Raw genomic sequence first — 17255 nt, forward strand, 5'->3', positions numbered from 1 at the left:
TTAAATCAGTATTAGTACCAATACAGGTATTAATACATTTTTTTTGGGGGGGGGGGATGAAAATAATTATGAGCAATCTAAGTATATGTGGGAAAAGTTTTCTCATAATGCATTTTTTGTATAGCTCTTAGCAGTCTCTATCAAAGTTTAAAATTCACACAGAGAAAGAGTGTTCTACTTCTAGGAAAATATGCCACTCATCCATGGCAGAAATACACAAAGATAAAGTTATGTTTATTAAATATTGTTTGCAAAAATCAAATAGTTAGAAACCACTTGGATTTCCATTATAGAGGAGTGACTCAATAAATCAGAGGATGTCAACATAACCACTAAAATGAATGAGGCAGGAATGTATTATCATTAAACTATTTGCTAAATGTAATTTAGTATTAAATCATTTATATAAAAATATGTGTATGTTAAAATTACGTAGAAGTTCACAGAATACATATTTTGACCGAATGCTGAATGATCAAGTGTTAAAATCTATATTCAGCTAATGCAGAGGCCAAATCCAAACATTACCATTAATAAATATGAAATAAAAGAAAAAATCTAATAGCTTATGAAATAAAATAATGACTAAAATTTTTACTATTAAAATTTTGGTGGGAATATATTGGAAGTATAATATTACAATAAAGGTGAAATAAGGTCTCAGCATTTGACACAACTAATTTGTTCTTTACTGCAATCTTGTGATACTAAGAAGATATTCATTTCCAAATGTCATTTTTGATAATGTCATTTAACTTTTGAACAACAGATCTAATTCAGGATAAAGCAAGTTAATTCATTCTTTAGATGGAACATTGTATTACAACTAAAAGTCACAGTGACTCTATTATTAATTATTTACATACTAGAGGCCCAGTGCATGAAATTAGTGCATGGGGAGGGGGAGTCCCCTCAGCCCAGCAGGGGGATGTCCAACTGCCTATTTAGGCTCAATCCCTGGGATCGGGCCTAAACTGGCAGTCAGACATCCCTCTCACAATCTGCGAACCTCTGGCTCCTAACTACTCACCTGCCTACCTGCCTGATAGCTCCTCTCTGCCCCCTCTGCTGGCCTAGTGGCCCCCAACTGCCACCCCCTGATGGCCTGGTTGCCCCTAACTGCTCCCCCTCCCACTCCCCTCACTGCCCGCCCCCCTACCCCCACCAGCCTGGTTGCCCCATGTACCCTGCTGCTCAGTGTTTGGTCATCCCTCATTAACACCCCCTGCTGGCCTGGTCGCAACATGCAGCCTGCTGTTCAGTTGTGACTGTGAGGGTGTCCTGACCAATTTGCATATTACCCTTTTATTAGTATAGATATATTTTCCTGCTGCTCTGTAAGCTCTCTGGGGAGGGATCTATCAGATTTATAAATCCAGACCTCTAACAGGCACTTATCAGATTAATGAATAAAGTGATTTTAAAAATTCCTTATACTGATCCAAAATCTTCCAGAAAAAACAACTAGGCTGTGTTTCCCAGCATCCTTTGTAGCTGAGGTAGACATGTGACTGGAACAAGCAAAACTACGGTGTACCCTGTGCAGACTGAGCTCCTGGAAACCTCCCATGTGCACTCCTGGTGCTTTTTCCCCCTGTGTCTGGCTAGGCTGTCAGCTCCCACTGTGGGCTTGGAAGCCATGTGTGATGGCAGAGCTGCAGGGTGAGTCACTCTTATTGACTTAGAACCATCTCCTGCTGTTTCATGACTGAGAAATAAACTCGCATTATGCTAAGCCAATCTATGCTTGTCTATATTTTACTCTTACTGTGGCCAAGCAGACCTTAATGCTCTAGTCAAAGAGGGAATTGACCCAGTCCAAACCATCTAGTCCTCTTTCCCAATTCAGGCCAGATCAGGGATGAATGTCTTAGGGACCTATCCATTCATTCCTTTAGCCAGTGTCAACTGAGTTCCCACCATCTGCCACATTCTCTGCTGTATGCAGAGGGTACAACAGTGAACAGGAAAGTATGGGTCCTGCCTTCATTAGCGAGAAAGAACAGCAGGATGGACAGAAAATAGACAAATAAGTAAAAGATAAACAAACAAAATTATAGTACTTTAAAGTCATGATAAGTGCTATGAAGGAATTAAAGAACCTATGAAGCTAAAAAATAAAAGGCATACCATATAAAAAGGATTTTATATGGGTAGAGGTTCAGGAAAGACCTCCCTGAGAAGGTGATACTGACGCCAAGACCCAAAGGATAAGAAGGACCCCTCTATGTGAAGACTGGAGTTAAAAATCATTCCAGAAATAGAAGCTTCCTGCAAAGGTTGTAGCTTAGGCAAAGCTTGGCCCCAGTGTGGCACAAGGCATGAGGGATGATGTTGAGTTAAGCAAAGCTGAATTCCAAAGCCAGATAAATGTGCCAACATTCTGGCTCCCTGTTCATAAATCTGTTGGATTTAGTTGAAGACAAGGATGTTCACATCTTCTGTTTGTTTTATCATTTATTTTGTCCCATGTAGACATATGTCACTGAGGGTAAAAACAAGGCCAAAAGCTATAGTAGCCCAATGTATTTGACTTTAGTATATCATTAAAATATTAAGGACCATTAAAATATTAAGGTTATTAAATGAATTTTATGAAACAAAAAAGTTCTATTCTATGAAAAATATCTTTCACTCTGCTTTCTGCATAATCATATAAATAAACTTTACTGATTAGAGTTAATCATTAAAAAATATGAGTAAGCCCTAACCGGTTTGACTCAGTGGATAGAGTGTCAGCCTGAGGACTGAAGGGTCCCAGGTTCAATTCTGGTCAAGGGCACATGCCCAGGTTCCGGGCTCTATCCCCAGTAGGGAGCATGCAGGAGGCAGCTAATCAATTATTCTCTATTATCACTGATGTTTCTATCTCCCTTTCCCTTCCTCTCTGAAATTAATAAAAATATATGTTAAAAATGAGTAAGATTGCTATCTATTTCCCATAGAAAGTAAAACATATTTCAGAAAAAAATATGAATAAACACATTGTCTTTCATGAGTTAGCTCATTCAACAATACACATTATAAATCTATTCATAGAAAATTATCTCTTACTTTAATTATTGTTACTATTATTTGATTACCCAAAGATAACATTATACAGCTAAGATACTGAGGCTTTATTCTGTTCTTAAATGTGCCCATAACTTCTCATTTCTACAGCATCCATTTCAATGATTTTCTGACATCCATGTCCGTTCTCAGGTTAGCTCAGTGCTGCTGTGACAAATTGTCTTGCCAGTAGCTACATATGGGATTATCTCCACAGGCTTCTCACAGCTCTGTGCACCATGTGTGGCCTAAAGGATTCTTTGCTGGATGTCAGGAGTCAAGGACACCCAATGAAAAGCCATGAGGTATCATTTAAAAAGCTGAATGTAGGTGGAAAAGACATCTTCCCTCTCAGAAATAGACACCAGACATTTTTCTCTTAATTAACCTTACCCAAATTGTCAGGGGTAGTTTGAAAAAGCAGTCAGTAGCTTGTTGGGAAAATTTAGGATGATGGAGCGTCTGGCCCAGCACTCTGATGGATTGGTGCAGTGACTGCCTCAGGGTTATTCCACTGCAGGTTGTCCTGAAATCACCACATACAATGAGAACCACTACCTTGGCCTCCATAAGTTGTGTCTCCATTGTTTTGCTCTTGAGATGGCTTATCTTTGGGTTTTAGAGCTACACAGCCTCAATGAAACATCTTCAGCTTGTGACACCACAGGAAAAGAACTTTTTTACCGAAGCAAATCAGGGTGTTTTTTTGGTTTTGTTTTTTAATTGTTTGAAAATTCAGGGTTCTACATTAAAAGTAAGTATGGTCATATGATGTACTTTATGTGAAGTGTTTAGTCCTATGCCAGGCAGACTATGAGCATGTGATAAATAGCAGCTGCTGTTGTTATCATTGTTATTATTATCAGCTCTTAAAAAACCTTTGTTAGAGACTCATTGCTTGAACTTCAAACTGACATCAATCAATCAAATTAACAGATGTTTATTGGGAGCAGAATATGAATAATTGCTAACTCAGTGGATAGCCAGAAAGAGTTTTAGTAACTTAAAGAGGGACAGTTCACAATGGGCTACATAACAAGATTTCACCACCAACCCGCGCCCCCCCTCCCCACACACACAAGGATTTAAAGGACACTTAGATTTCCCACCTGCAGCCTGTTCAGCCCTTCCCCAAATTATATTTTATTGTAAAAAAGGACAAACCTTCAAGAAATGGAACAAAAGCAACATCTACTTATTCTTGACCAAGATTCTCCCAGGGTCATCATTTGATTTCATTTGTTTTACCTCCAGACTTTTTTCCTGAACCATTTGAAAAGAAAATATAGATAACCTGACACTTGATATTTCAGCTTGTCTCTCCAAAGAGATATTATACAATCTCATCATTTTATATAAGAATATAAAAGAATACTGCTACAATATAATCCATTTTTCAAATTTTCCAATTGTCACAAAACTGGTTTCCATAGCTCTTATTTTTGGTTCAGGAAACAACTAATAAATAATCATTTGGTTGTTAGCAGAATTGTATATCCAGTCCCATTCGATTTCCATGAAGGTCGAAGCTCTTGACGTCGTTTTCTCCACATGAAGAATGGGTGCTCTATCAATCAATCTTTACATTTACAATTCGGATAGGAAACAAATCCTCCTAATTGAATTCTCATTTGATATGACTTCCTAGAAAAAAATCAAGCAGAATATTAAAACAATTACTCATACAGTTCACTTTTTCAAAGAAAAAATTTCGTGCTAATTCTCTGATAATTGGGGGGATATAGAGAAAAGGGAGGGGGCCTAAATGATTGCTTTCTCTTTAATTATCTGCATAATTGCTTTCATTCTCAGAGATGCTTTGACACTGATGATGTAGACTTCGCATTACATTGGGAATGCAAGTGGCCCATAGGTAAATATTGTTTTTGTACATTTAGAGGGTAATTTGGAATAGTTAGGAACATAAACACCTATTTCTTTGCTCTGCGTGCATTTTTTGTTTGTAGCACATAGATCACATCTCCTTGGAAATAATTAGATTAAGTAATAATGTTCTGCAGCTGCTGAGTTATTAGCCAAATGCTCACCAAATGGGATCTCTCATTAGGACTTGTGAACAGGTAATCTTTTTTGATAAATGAACTTATAATTTTTGTATTCATTTATATAATATGCAGATATCTTCTTTTATATTGATTTCTAATGTCCTGGAACATAAGATGCTATGTTTGATTTATCCGTTTAAAGAATATAAAATCATTACCAATACTAAGTTAAGCTCATTTTTAGTGGTGTAAGGGTCCATTAGAAATTAGACCCTATGGATAGTGCTACGTTATGCATTAAAACTCAAATATTTTTTCCCCAATTTTAACTTCAAAGGAAAGCTACATCGTCTGAGAGTTTGATAACTTCACAATAATACAAACTCAAATGATAATTGCTATGCACATAAAAATAGTTTTCCTCTCTTTAGTTAACCAAAACTATTGACTGGAAGATACAATTAAATTACAAATGAAAACATGTGTAAACGTTCATTTTCCCCCTCTCTATCTGAGCCAGATTGTTTCAAGATCTAAACTGCTCCCTGATAGCAGTTTATGAACTTTAGTATGGTGCAATCTTTTTCTTGATGAACTGAGAGAATTCCAATATCTTCTCTCACTGCAAGTAGCAAAAGCTTACCTCAATTACAGCAGTTAATAAATGCACCTGCAGCATCTCCATTTCCCCCCCTTCATTAAAAGACAGTGTTGAAATTGGAATCCCTTTACACTGCTGGTGGGAATGTAAGATGATGCAGACACTCTGAAAAAATAGTCTAGAAGTTCCTCAAGAGGTTAAACAAAGAGTTACCATATGACCCCAAATTTTACTCCTAGGTCTGTATCCAAGCGAAATGAAAACATATGTCTACACAAAAACCTGCACCCGTAGTTCAAAGCAGCATTATTCATAAATAGCCCCAAATGGAAAGAACCCAAATGCCCGTCAACTGATGAATGGAAAAATAACGTTTGAAATAGCTATTCAATGGGATGTTATTAAGAAGTGAAGTAATGCTCCATCATAGATGAACCAGGAAAACATTATGCTAAGTGAAAGAAGCTGCTATAAAAGAACTATATTTTGTGATTCTATTTATATCAAATATCCAGAATAGGCAATTATATAAAAACAGGAAGTAGATTAATTGTTCCTTAGGGCTGGTAGGATTGGGAGGGAAAGGGGTAGTGACTACTAATGAGTACAGAGCTTCTTTTTAGGGTGGCACCTGCCACCAAGAGGTGTCACCCAGAGGAACCAAAACACCCCGCAGCCATTTTTTTGCAGTCTCTCTCTTCCTCTGCCAGGCAAGAATCATTTTTCCCACCCCCATTTTTACCCCCTGCTCCCTATGCCCCAACAGCTGGAGAATGAAACCCAACTGAGGAAGAAGTAGGATGGAAAAGCAAATGATAGACCCTCTTCTCAAGCTGCAGCTGGAGAGAAGAAGAAAGGTGAGAACTGAATCATTAAAGAGAGAACCACAGGCTCAATATGGCACCACTTGTGCCAAAAGCCCATGATATCACACCTAGATTTAATACCTGACTTAATGGCAGTTTCAGCTTCTCCCAGAAATGTAATCTTTTTTTTAAAAAAAATATATATTTTTGATTTCAGAGAGGAAAGGAGAGGGAGAGAGAGAGATAGAAACATCAATGATGAGAGAATCATTGTTCAGCTGCCTCCTGCATGCACCCGACTGGGGATCAAGCTCACAACCCAAGCATGTGTTGTGATCTGAATCGAACCTGGGACCCTTCAGTCCGCAGGCCGATGCTCTACCCACTAAGTAAGCCAAACCAGCTAGGGCCAGAAATGTAACAGACTGGAATTCTTTGGTCAAGCATCAGTAAGGTAATCTGTCTCCATCGATCTCACTGAGCCACCTCCCACCTCCACCAAAGAACAAACCATCTGTATTGAGTGATAAAAACTCTTGCTATGTCTTCCACCACCTCCTCCCCCACCCCAAAGAAGATGTCCTGATCCAAAACAATTCTTTCTTTCCTTTGTTAATAGTGCCTATGTCCCTTTCTTGCTATAAACAAACCTTCCATTTTGTACAACCCCTGGAGCACCCTTTGAGTTGCTAGAGAGGATACTGCTCAATCAATGACTTGCTTTAAAGCCAATGAGATCTTCAAATGCAGCCGGCTGGATTCTGATTTTTTTTTTTTTTTAACAGAACTAACTGGAGGGAAACATTTCCATATGACTGAAAGGAAATGTGCTTGTCTTGCAGCAGATTTTTCCAATTGCTTTACCTGTGTTAATTCATCCAAATCATAAAGCTCTAAGAGGTATGTACTGTTTCTATCACAATTTTGTTTTATGTTTATTAATTTTTAAAATATATTTTTATTGATTTCAGAGAATCAGAGAGGGGGAGAGAGAGAGATAGAAACATCGATGATGAAAGAGACCATTGATCGGCTGCCTCCTGCATGTCCCCTACTAGGGAGGGAGCCCTCCACTGGATCATGTGCCCTTTACTGGAATCGACCCTGGGACCCTTCCGTCCACAGGCCAATGCTCTATCTACTGAGCCAAACAGGCTATCGCATTTTTATAAGTAAGAGAATAGACTGATCTGGGCTTGAAATACATATAAAGAAATGATAATACATGTAAATATGTGCATAACATCTTTTAAGGATGTTCACCAAAATATCAACAGCAATTATCACTGGTAGGTGGGACTATGCATTAGTGTGTTATGTTCTTTGTAATTTTAATTGCTTTCCCTCAAATTTCTACTACAAATAAATACATATATATATATTTTAGATATTAGTTAGAAAAATATATTAAGTATTAAACAGTCATAACTTAAATCTAAATTCAAAAGACCATTTACTTCTTAATTTTTTTTGTTTGCAATGCAAGTGAGAGAACTTAATGGAGTTACCACATTCTTAGAATTTTTATTTAGAATTGGTAAAGCAGACAGAGAGAAAGGCAGGGAAAGACATAATGATTACCAGTAAGTTCCTCAAGAGAAGAGCCATGCTTGTCCGGTTCACCCTGTGTCCCCAGCAATTAGCCCAGAGTCCAGTGACAGCCGAGAAACCACGCGGCTTTGGTGTCTCCGTGGCCTCAGTGGCTCAGTTGTAACGGTGAACTGCAGTGCCTGGCACGCATGGTGGTGCACGGTGGCAGAAGTGCCTGGGAGACCCGTAGGTCCCCAGCAGAGGTGGGGTGAACTTCGAGGAGAAACTAAGGGCAATAGGGAGTATGGTTACTGAATGAGTGACAGGCCTTGGGATCCTCATAAGTCCTTTAAGAGGGGCCCTCATTTCAGGCGTGTATAGACAGCTGGAGCAAAGTAAAGGGCATCAAGTTTATCACCATTATATGTTATCCCTCCTGTATACAACAAAATAGGAGCAAGACTGGTAAGTGGAGTGCCTTCAAAGCCAGGAGTGTTTGATTAGGCATTTTGGGTCTTATCAGCACCGATATGAGAGTGGAATTCTATAGTATGTCACATAGCCTCAAATTTTCAAATCTCTTCAACTTTTGAGCTTTCATAGAAAGTTTTGGCTTTGTCTAGATTTGTTATATGTATTTCTAATTTTGTGAACTGAGCTACAATTCAGTTGCCACTGAATTAACAAACAAAATTTATTGGGAAATGATTATTCTAAATAATAGGATATCCTAAAGAAGTGAATATGTTTTTCTATTTACTCACCAGCCCTTAGTCTAGTATGACTATAAATATAGTATGATTATAAATATCAGTTCAAATTATATGACATTGTTGCTCCTGGAATTTCTTTCATTATTCTTTTTGTTACTGCTAGTAAGTGAACTCTGTTTCCTCTTGGGCACTGAGAAAATCCAGGCCTTGTTTGGATAGTGGGATCTTGGTGGGAATTAGTGCAATGGAATCCTAAGGATTGGTGACCCGTTACCATTTGTGTTGAATTGTTAATATCTACAATAGCTATTTGCCTTGTTTCACTTACAGTAGTTGCCATGTTTCACTTTCCTCAGTCAGTTGCCCTTGATAAACCATGGTCTGAAAATATTAAAAGGAAATTCACAGAAATAAACAAGTCACAGTTTTAAATTGTGTGCCATTCTGAGTAGCGTGATGAAATTTCCGAGTCCCAGGATGGGACTCAGCCCTTTATTCACATCTCTGCCAACTAGCACTCTCCACCATGCAGTCACTTAATGGCCCTCTTGGTTATTAAACCAGTCACCATTTCCCAGTGCCTGTGTTCAAGGAACCCTTATTTTACTTACGAATGGTCCCAAAGTGCAAAAGTAGTGATGCTGGCGATTCAGACTCGCCAAAGAGAAGCCATAAATATCAGCACCGATATGAGTTCCTTTATGCCAACAGGTGAATGTTCTCAACTTAAGGAAAGGAAAAAAAGTCATATGCGGAGGCTGCTAGGATCTATGGTAAGAACAAATCTATCCATGGAATTGTGAAGGAGGAAAAATAAATCTGCGCTAGTTTTGCTGTTGCACCTCCACCTGCAAATGAGTTAGGCATTGTACTATCTCTAATCATCACAAGAAGGGAGAAAACAGGACAATAAGATATTTTGAGAGAGAGAGAGAAAGACCATATTCATATCATTTTTTTATTACACTATGCTATTCTATTTTATTATTAGTTATTGTTTTTAATTTCTTTCTTTGTGTAATTTATATATTAAACTTTATCATAGGCATGCATGCGGTATAGGAGAAAACATATTATATATGGTAGGTTGGTACTTGGAATGTATTCCCCACAGATAAAGGAGAGACTACTGAAATGACTGTCATGAGTAACATTTCTTCAAATAGCCCAATTGTACTTTAAATATAACCTTTCATGCAGTTTAAGAATTTTGAGACTAGGTCTGTCCGTCTGTCTAAAACAACTGTTCATCAATCATTAGGCAGCTTGGTTTATTAGTCGTTAGAAAAATTTTGGCAGTTGTTCACTGCCATCTAGTGGCCAATTTGTTGTATACAAAAACGAAACATTCAACAAAAAGGCTTATTGCATTTTATTATTCTTTTTATAATACTATTGAATGTATATAATTTTAATTTAAAGTTTTATATATTAGGATATAGCAATCAAATCTTAAAATAGTTTATTATTGAATCAAATAACTATTTGTTGATTAGCTGAGAAATATATTTAATGTTACCCAAATGCTTATAATCATTCTCTTTTATTGAAATTAAAATTAAAGTTAAAATAAATACAAAAAAATTAAAGAATTTAAAATTCCACAACACATATTCCTCATTAATCAAAAATTTTAAATTATTCTATTCAGAAGAAGTGATTTGATAGTGCTATTAAGTGTAAAATATTAATAACAAAAGGTAATTTCTTACAAAATTACTTAGTTTAAAGAGCATATGATTTACTACAAACAAATATTTTTGTGAAATATTCTAGCATATTTTAGCATAACATTCATGATGTCAATTATGTAAAGTTTTTTCTTCATTAGCTTCAGAAATAGTATGCTAGTGTAATTCTGTCACTATTACACAAAATTCCTTTTTAAATGGTCACTTTGTCTAGCTCAACATAGAATATATGTGTATACTTATCTATAAACATCATTTATTGAATGTAATTTCAGTATCATTGATTAAATAGAAGGTGCTGTGGATAAAAAAGACATTTTTGTCAAGGATATTAGTTGAAAATATGGAAGGATGCAGAGAACTAGAGTTCACATGTATTGCAAATCTGGTTTTCTCTTACTGACAGGAGCATAATAATGTGAGTTATGCAACAATGGAACGCATTGCCTTGTGAGATACTGATTTTTCACTAGATGTAGGCAAACAATGGCTGGATGATGGTCATGATGTTGTGGATGATGACAATAGGGATAGTGGTGGTGAGGACAATATCATAGCACCATAAGAAAATTATAATTGAATGCTTATTATGTACCAAGAAGTGTTCTTGTTGATTCTCATGAATTATATCAGTGATTCCCAAAGTGGTCTATATCAACCCCCAGGGGTCTATGACAACCTGCAAGGGGTCTACGTCAGCGAAAAAAAAATTTGGGGGTCCATGAAATGAAAATGGGGGTCCACGATAGTGGATCTCAACATACACTGATAGTACCTATTTACTTACATCATATTATCTTATAATATAAAAACATATAAATTATTTATAAAAGTACCTATGAAGTAAAAATTTTATTATATATGTTTATAAAATTGTGTAAGTTGTAGGATAAAAACCTGCACATAATGATATACCAGTATCATCTTGTTACAAGCATACGCGCAGTAAACATTCTTGCCAATTTTTGTCTCAAAGCTTCGCGAACTTGCACCGACTTGTTCAATTCGTCACTCTATAAATATGAATGTGAGAAAAATACGTTCATTCGTTTCCTGAATCTTGAATAGGAAAGTGCTGAGAAAATATTTAAAAAAATATAAACTAGTAGTTTATCATACAAATTATAGTGAATCAGTGTTATTTTGTTTGAGAATGCCGGAGAAAAGTAGGTACATTATTTTTTATTAAATTTTAACACTAAACTTCACTACAGTTAGAAATTTACCAAAAAATCAATATCAGGTAAGTAGGGGGTCTACCCAAAACCGAAAAACATGGCAAGGGGTCTACGGCACAAACAAGTTTGGGAACCTCTGAATTATATAAAAGAGGTATAGTCTGGTAAAGTAACTTGTTGGAGATCATACAATTAGGATCATTCATTCATTTCATGTCATTCAATCATAAATGATTTTCTGGTTTGATGTGTGTAGTTGAATGAGAAGGTCCTCAAATACCCTTGAAATCCTAAAATTCTAAAGGATTTCTTTCATTAGACAAAAGAAATATTTTGACTGTTCATTGTTTTAATATTTAAGAAATTCATGTAGAATTCTACTTGTGGATAAGAATTAGCATAAAACTTGAACATGACCCTATAGTCGATATGGTCTTTATCTGGGTTTTCAGGAAACTAAACTTTTCTTAATCCTAGAGACACTCTTTGTGTAAGTGTAGGCTCCCATCATGCAGCAGGCACTGGCAAAGAACCAATGCTCCATCAATTAGATACTCTCACCTGGGACTCTGAGTCATGGAAAATGATAAGAGGAAGAAGGGATGACTGACTATACCTACAATGGTGGCGATGCCTGGAGATAGTTACCAGAGAAGGGGGCCTGGGTAGACTAGTCCTACTAAAAGTTTATGCCTTTCTGCTCCTTGGCCCTCATATTTTACCAGCCTGGTTCAGCAGCCTCTCAATAATTCTGTGAGCCTCTAATATGCTTCTAGTAAATCTCATTCCTGCCTAGATAATCAGAGTCAGTTTTGTTGTTTGCAGCTAAGACCTTTAATGACACTCCACTTCTAACACAGTGATTGCTATAGTTACTGGTAGTTTCAGACATCAAGGCAATTATTTTGGTGCTGTCTCCAATAAATCAGGTTAAAAAATATAATTGATTATGACTCTTTAGTTGAGTAGAAAGAACTTTCATGAGAAATGTTCTGACCTGACATTTCAAACTAGAGATGTTAGCACAGCTAGGCTATAATTTTCCCCTGTATCTCAGAATCTATACTAATAAAAGTGTAATATGCTAATTAAACTGGATGTCTTCCAGACAGCCTTCTGGACAGAGCCATGGTGACAGGGGCCAGAGGCAGAGGTGGGTATGGGTAATCAGGCCAGCAGGGGAGCATTTAGGGACATCAGGCCAGCAGGCAGGTGAGTAGTTAGGAGCCAGCAGTCCTGGATTGCAAGAGGGATGTCTGACTGCTGGTTTAGGCTCAATCCCACAGGGGACATACCCCAAGGGGTCCTGGATTGGAGAGGGTGCAGGCCGGGCTGTGGGACCCTCCCTCCCCTGCACGAATTTTATGCACTGGGCCTCTAGTACATATGATAATTTCCCTTCACTTACAGATGATTATTATTGTTATCAATCTACTATGGAGTGTGAGACTCAAATTATACAAGTAAAATCCAAGATGCTTTTCTTCTCATGACAGTAGACTGTGCATTTACCATAATGCAATTATTTGCATTACTACATTTATGAATTTTTATGTAGATACTAGAGGCAGTATAATATGATGGTAACACAGCATAAATTGTAGACTCTGGAGCCAGACAGCCTAGGTTTTAATGAATCTCATGTGTAATCTTGTGTAATTATCATGTGTAATCTTGAGGCAAATTACTTTAGCTTCTTTGTGCTTCCATTTCCCCAATTTTAAAAATGGCAATAATCTCAGAGTTTTAAGGAGTAAAAAAAAAAACTCATAATTTTTCATCAGCACCCGGGATAAAGAAAAAGGAATATATATGGTTAAGGCATAAACCTAATGCATAGAAATAATTATTTGTTTCTGTTAAAGAAGTAGCAAACTTCACAATTATCTCAATAATCTCTCAATAGCCTCTATTTAACTAGTATAAGATAGACTAAATGTGTCAAACCCAGATTTAACATTAGTACAATATCCTTAACTAAAGACCTGATTTGAACTTCACCAGGTTTTCCATGGATGCTTTTCTATTTCAAGATGGCAAGATGGATAAGGCAATGCTTAGAAACTCCCGGTACTATTTTTGCAGCTTTTCTATAAATCTAAAATTAGCTCAGAATAAAAAATCATTTTTAAGTACAAATAACAGACTAAAAATGTAGAAGAGTAAAAATAATGTTTGATTTTTTTCCCTTTGAAAAACCTGCTGAATGAAAGTGTGACTTGGAATAAAATGATGTGAAAGGAGATTTTTTACACATAAAATTTCAGTAGAGAAACTATGAAGCTAGTCTGCCCATAAACACTTAACATAAGGGCTTACCATATCTTTGGCAGTAAAGTAGTATCGGAGCAGTGAGTGACGGGTAGAAAACTAGATCAGGTTAGTCTAAAACAAAATCGTAAACAAACTTCTGCTGCTAAAACTAATGGGGCTGCGGGCTGCCAGACTCATCCACCCCGTCACCCCTATTACTTTTAGTCTAAATTCTTTTTATTGTATTTAGTTGGTTTCTTCTATCTCTAACTCTGACCTTTCTTACCACACACTTTTTGATTGACCTTCTACAATAGGATATAGCTTTCTCATCTAGGGCAGGGGTGCTCTAATAGTCCCATTGTCTCTTCATTTCTCACTCTGTGGTCCGTGAACAAATTACCTGGAGTGCCTATTAGTTACGCTGATTCGTGGATGGAAGCTCAGACCTACAGAATCTGAATCGCTCAACATTGGTCTCAGGAATCTGCATTCCCCAAAGCACCGAAGGTCTAACTCTTAGGACCTCCAGGGTGCAGTTTACCCCCTGCTCTGTGTCCTCCCTCCCGGTGGGCCCGTCTTAGTGCCCCTTGTTCTCAATCGAGTTGGAATTTTCCTGCATATCATTGAGCATATCCTATGCTCAAAGTTATTTTATCTTGATACGGAATTTTTGGATCGGAACCCGGAATCTGTGTCCACTGGAGTCGAAGAATGAATCCACAGACAGAGGGTAGTATAGCAAAGGTGGAGATTTATTGAAGAACAAGTACAGACTCCCACATGGGGAGGGGGAAAAGGGTCCCACTGAGTTCCTTTTCCCTGTGGCTTATAAAAGCTGCAGATCCTGGTGCCTTTAGATCCTCTGATTGGTCACTATTCCCTTAGACTGGTTACTATAGTAACTCTTAGGCTCAAAGGTCGAACCTCACATGGCAGGAGGGGTTCTCCCCCCCTTCCTTCCTTATTGTTTTCCTATTCCCTTTGGGCTTTCTTCTCCTTCTGGATGAGGGGTTTCCTTTCTTTATTTTGTAAATATAGACCTTTTGCTGTTCCCAGCTCCCTCATTCTATGGAAATATAGCTGTTGCAACTTTTTAGCTTCCCTAAGCTATGGAAATATACCTTCTGCTGCTCTGCAGCCCTGCGCTTCTTCCATGGGCCCCTTTATTTCCAAAATTTCTAAATTTCCTAAACCTGTCCTATTTTACCCCCCACAATTCCTGTTTCAACCTCAATCACAAATATAACAGCTTTCTCATTTATTTCCTTCAGATTTTGACTACAGACACAGGGGGAAAGCTAGGAAGCCTCGTAGTGATGTAATTGCATTTACCAACAGCCAAGTGCTACAAGGATTTAGGATAAATTTTATTTGTTGTATTTTATGCAAATAAAATAACATAATAAGACATTTCTTGTTCATCTGAGTGCATATTTCCAAACTGATGCCCAATACATGTGTACTGTATGCCACAATATGGAAGTTGTAGGTAGTTAAGTTGAAACTAATATTGTTTGCACTGAAACCATCTTTTATTTCAATATCAGATAGATGACCAGCTGGATCCTCCATCTATCTCACCAGTACAGGCTGAGGGGACAAATACAGAGAATGACAGCCAGCGAAGAAGGGAGTTCAAGTCAACACAGAGATGCAACAAATCTATATATGTAAAAGGCTGATATACAAAATGTTCTTTCAGAATCTCAACCAACCGGGAGTTTGATTAATCGCTATGATGTGTGCTGACCACCAGGGACCCTACCTGTGCATGAATTTCATGCACTGGGCCTCTAGTAAAAGATAATGATGCAGGGCCAGCAAGACATGTAAGTGTGGCCTCCAGGGAGGCCAGAGTTAGGGGGACAAGTGGGCAATGGTCAGCCACAAATGTCTGCTTCAAATCAGCAAGACTAAGGGCCTCAGGAAAGGTAGCAAAGACAAGGAGGTAAGAGTTTTGCCTTCTCACCTTGGATCCTAATAAGAGTCAGTCTGTAGAAATTCCACTTGGGACATCTACAGGACTCAATCATGGGTGGAAATGGGGAAATTGAAAGCAATGAAAGACCTGGCATGGCTTCTGGCAGGTACTAAAAATCTACAGCCCAGGGAGGGGCTGGAACAGAAGTGGAATAAGTTCCCTTCCATAGCCATAATTACTCACCTGATAAGCAATAGTCTGTGAAATGCATTACATTAAGTAAATAGCATCACAGTGTTTTGTTTTGATTTTAATCAAAAATTGAATTTGTTGGGGGTGACATTGGTTAATAAAATGATACAGGTGTACAATTCTACAATATACCATCTGTATATTGTATTGTGTGTTTGTCACCCCAAGTCAAGTCTCCTTCCATCATCACTTATCCTCCCTTTGTTTTCTATCTCCCTCTACCCCACTTCCCTGTGGCAATTGCCATACTGCAGTCTGTGTCCATGAGTTTTTCCTTTTATAAAAAATAGTGCTGATCAAAAGTCCTGTGATACATATTTTCCACAAAAGTATTAGCTTATCCTGGTTAGAGAAACCCTCATTTTTCTCTTTCCCCTGGAATCGATAACACAATCCCAGGCTCTATTAGAAACCCGGGTTTCAAGGAGAATATTTTGCTTGATTCCAACAGCAACACTTTGTGGTTGTTTACACAGTGGTCAGGCTGCCACACCACCACCAGCTCGTCATAGTCCATCTTACCAGATCTCATGTTGAGAGAGATAACAGATTGGCCTCCACCCATGGCCAGTCAAGGAAGAAATAGCATTGGCTCCTCTATGGAACATTTCCACTTCCCAGGCTTGGCATTTGGAGGCCTAGGACAAGAATATTTATTTCACAGCCGTGGGCACTTAGCTTTCAAGGCTATGTTTTACTCATGTTGGTTTATCATTGGATAAACCCCCGGTAACTCTTGAAAAATCATTCCTGCAGAAAGGAAAATACAACCTTGGCAGAGCACAGGCTAGTTTGTTCCAGTTTTTCAGATCTATCTCTAAGATCTATGCGGAGTCTTCCCTGATTCTTGTAGCCAAATGTGGTCAACCTTTCCTCTAAATTTCCCTGCAAATCTATTTGTACTTTTCATGTCATTTTTCACATTACTTTTTAGTATACCATTGTATACTTAAGTGGTTAAAAACTTGGGCTCTGACTTTATGGAAACGTGGGTTTGAATCTTTGCTCAGACACTTACATGTTACGTGACTTTGGACATGTTTCCTAATTCTGCTTTCTTCATCTGTAAAACGTGGGTAAAGATGGCATGTAGTGGTTAGGGTAACTGTGAAAATTAAATGAGAATTAAGCATCTAGCACAGAAAATAATGAGGCCTTGAGATTAAAAAAACATGGACAGAAGATAGAAAGAGAAGCTCGTGAAGAAGTTTGCAAGAATTTGCTGCACATCTGATTATAATCTAGGAGCA

General features: G+C 37.7%; 1 long non-coding RNA gene across 1 annotated transcript; it reads left to right on the top strand.

The window, feature by feature from the left end:
• Positions 1-6427: 6427 nt before the first annotated feature.
• Positions 6428-16084, top strand: LOC311625110. The gene is made up of 5 exons (XR_014795435.1): positions 6428-6515; positions 7250-7364; positions 9419-9480; positions 12685-12729; positions 15380-16084. It is a non-coding gene; the product is annotated as an uncharacterized lncRNA (long non-coding RNA).
• Positions 16085-17255: the final 1171 nt, after the last annotated feature.

Source organism: Pipistrellus hanaki (assembly GCF_964339955.1).
Source record: "Pipistrellus hanaki genome assembly, chromosome: 6".
Lineage (NCBI taxonomy): Eukaryota > Metazoa > Chordata > Mammalia > Chiroptera > Vespertilionidae > Pipistrellus > Pipistrellus hanaki.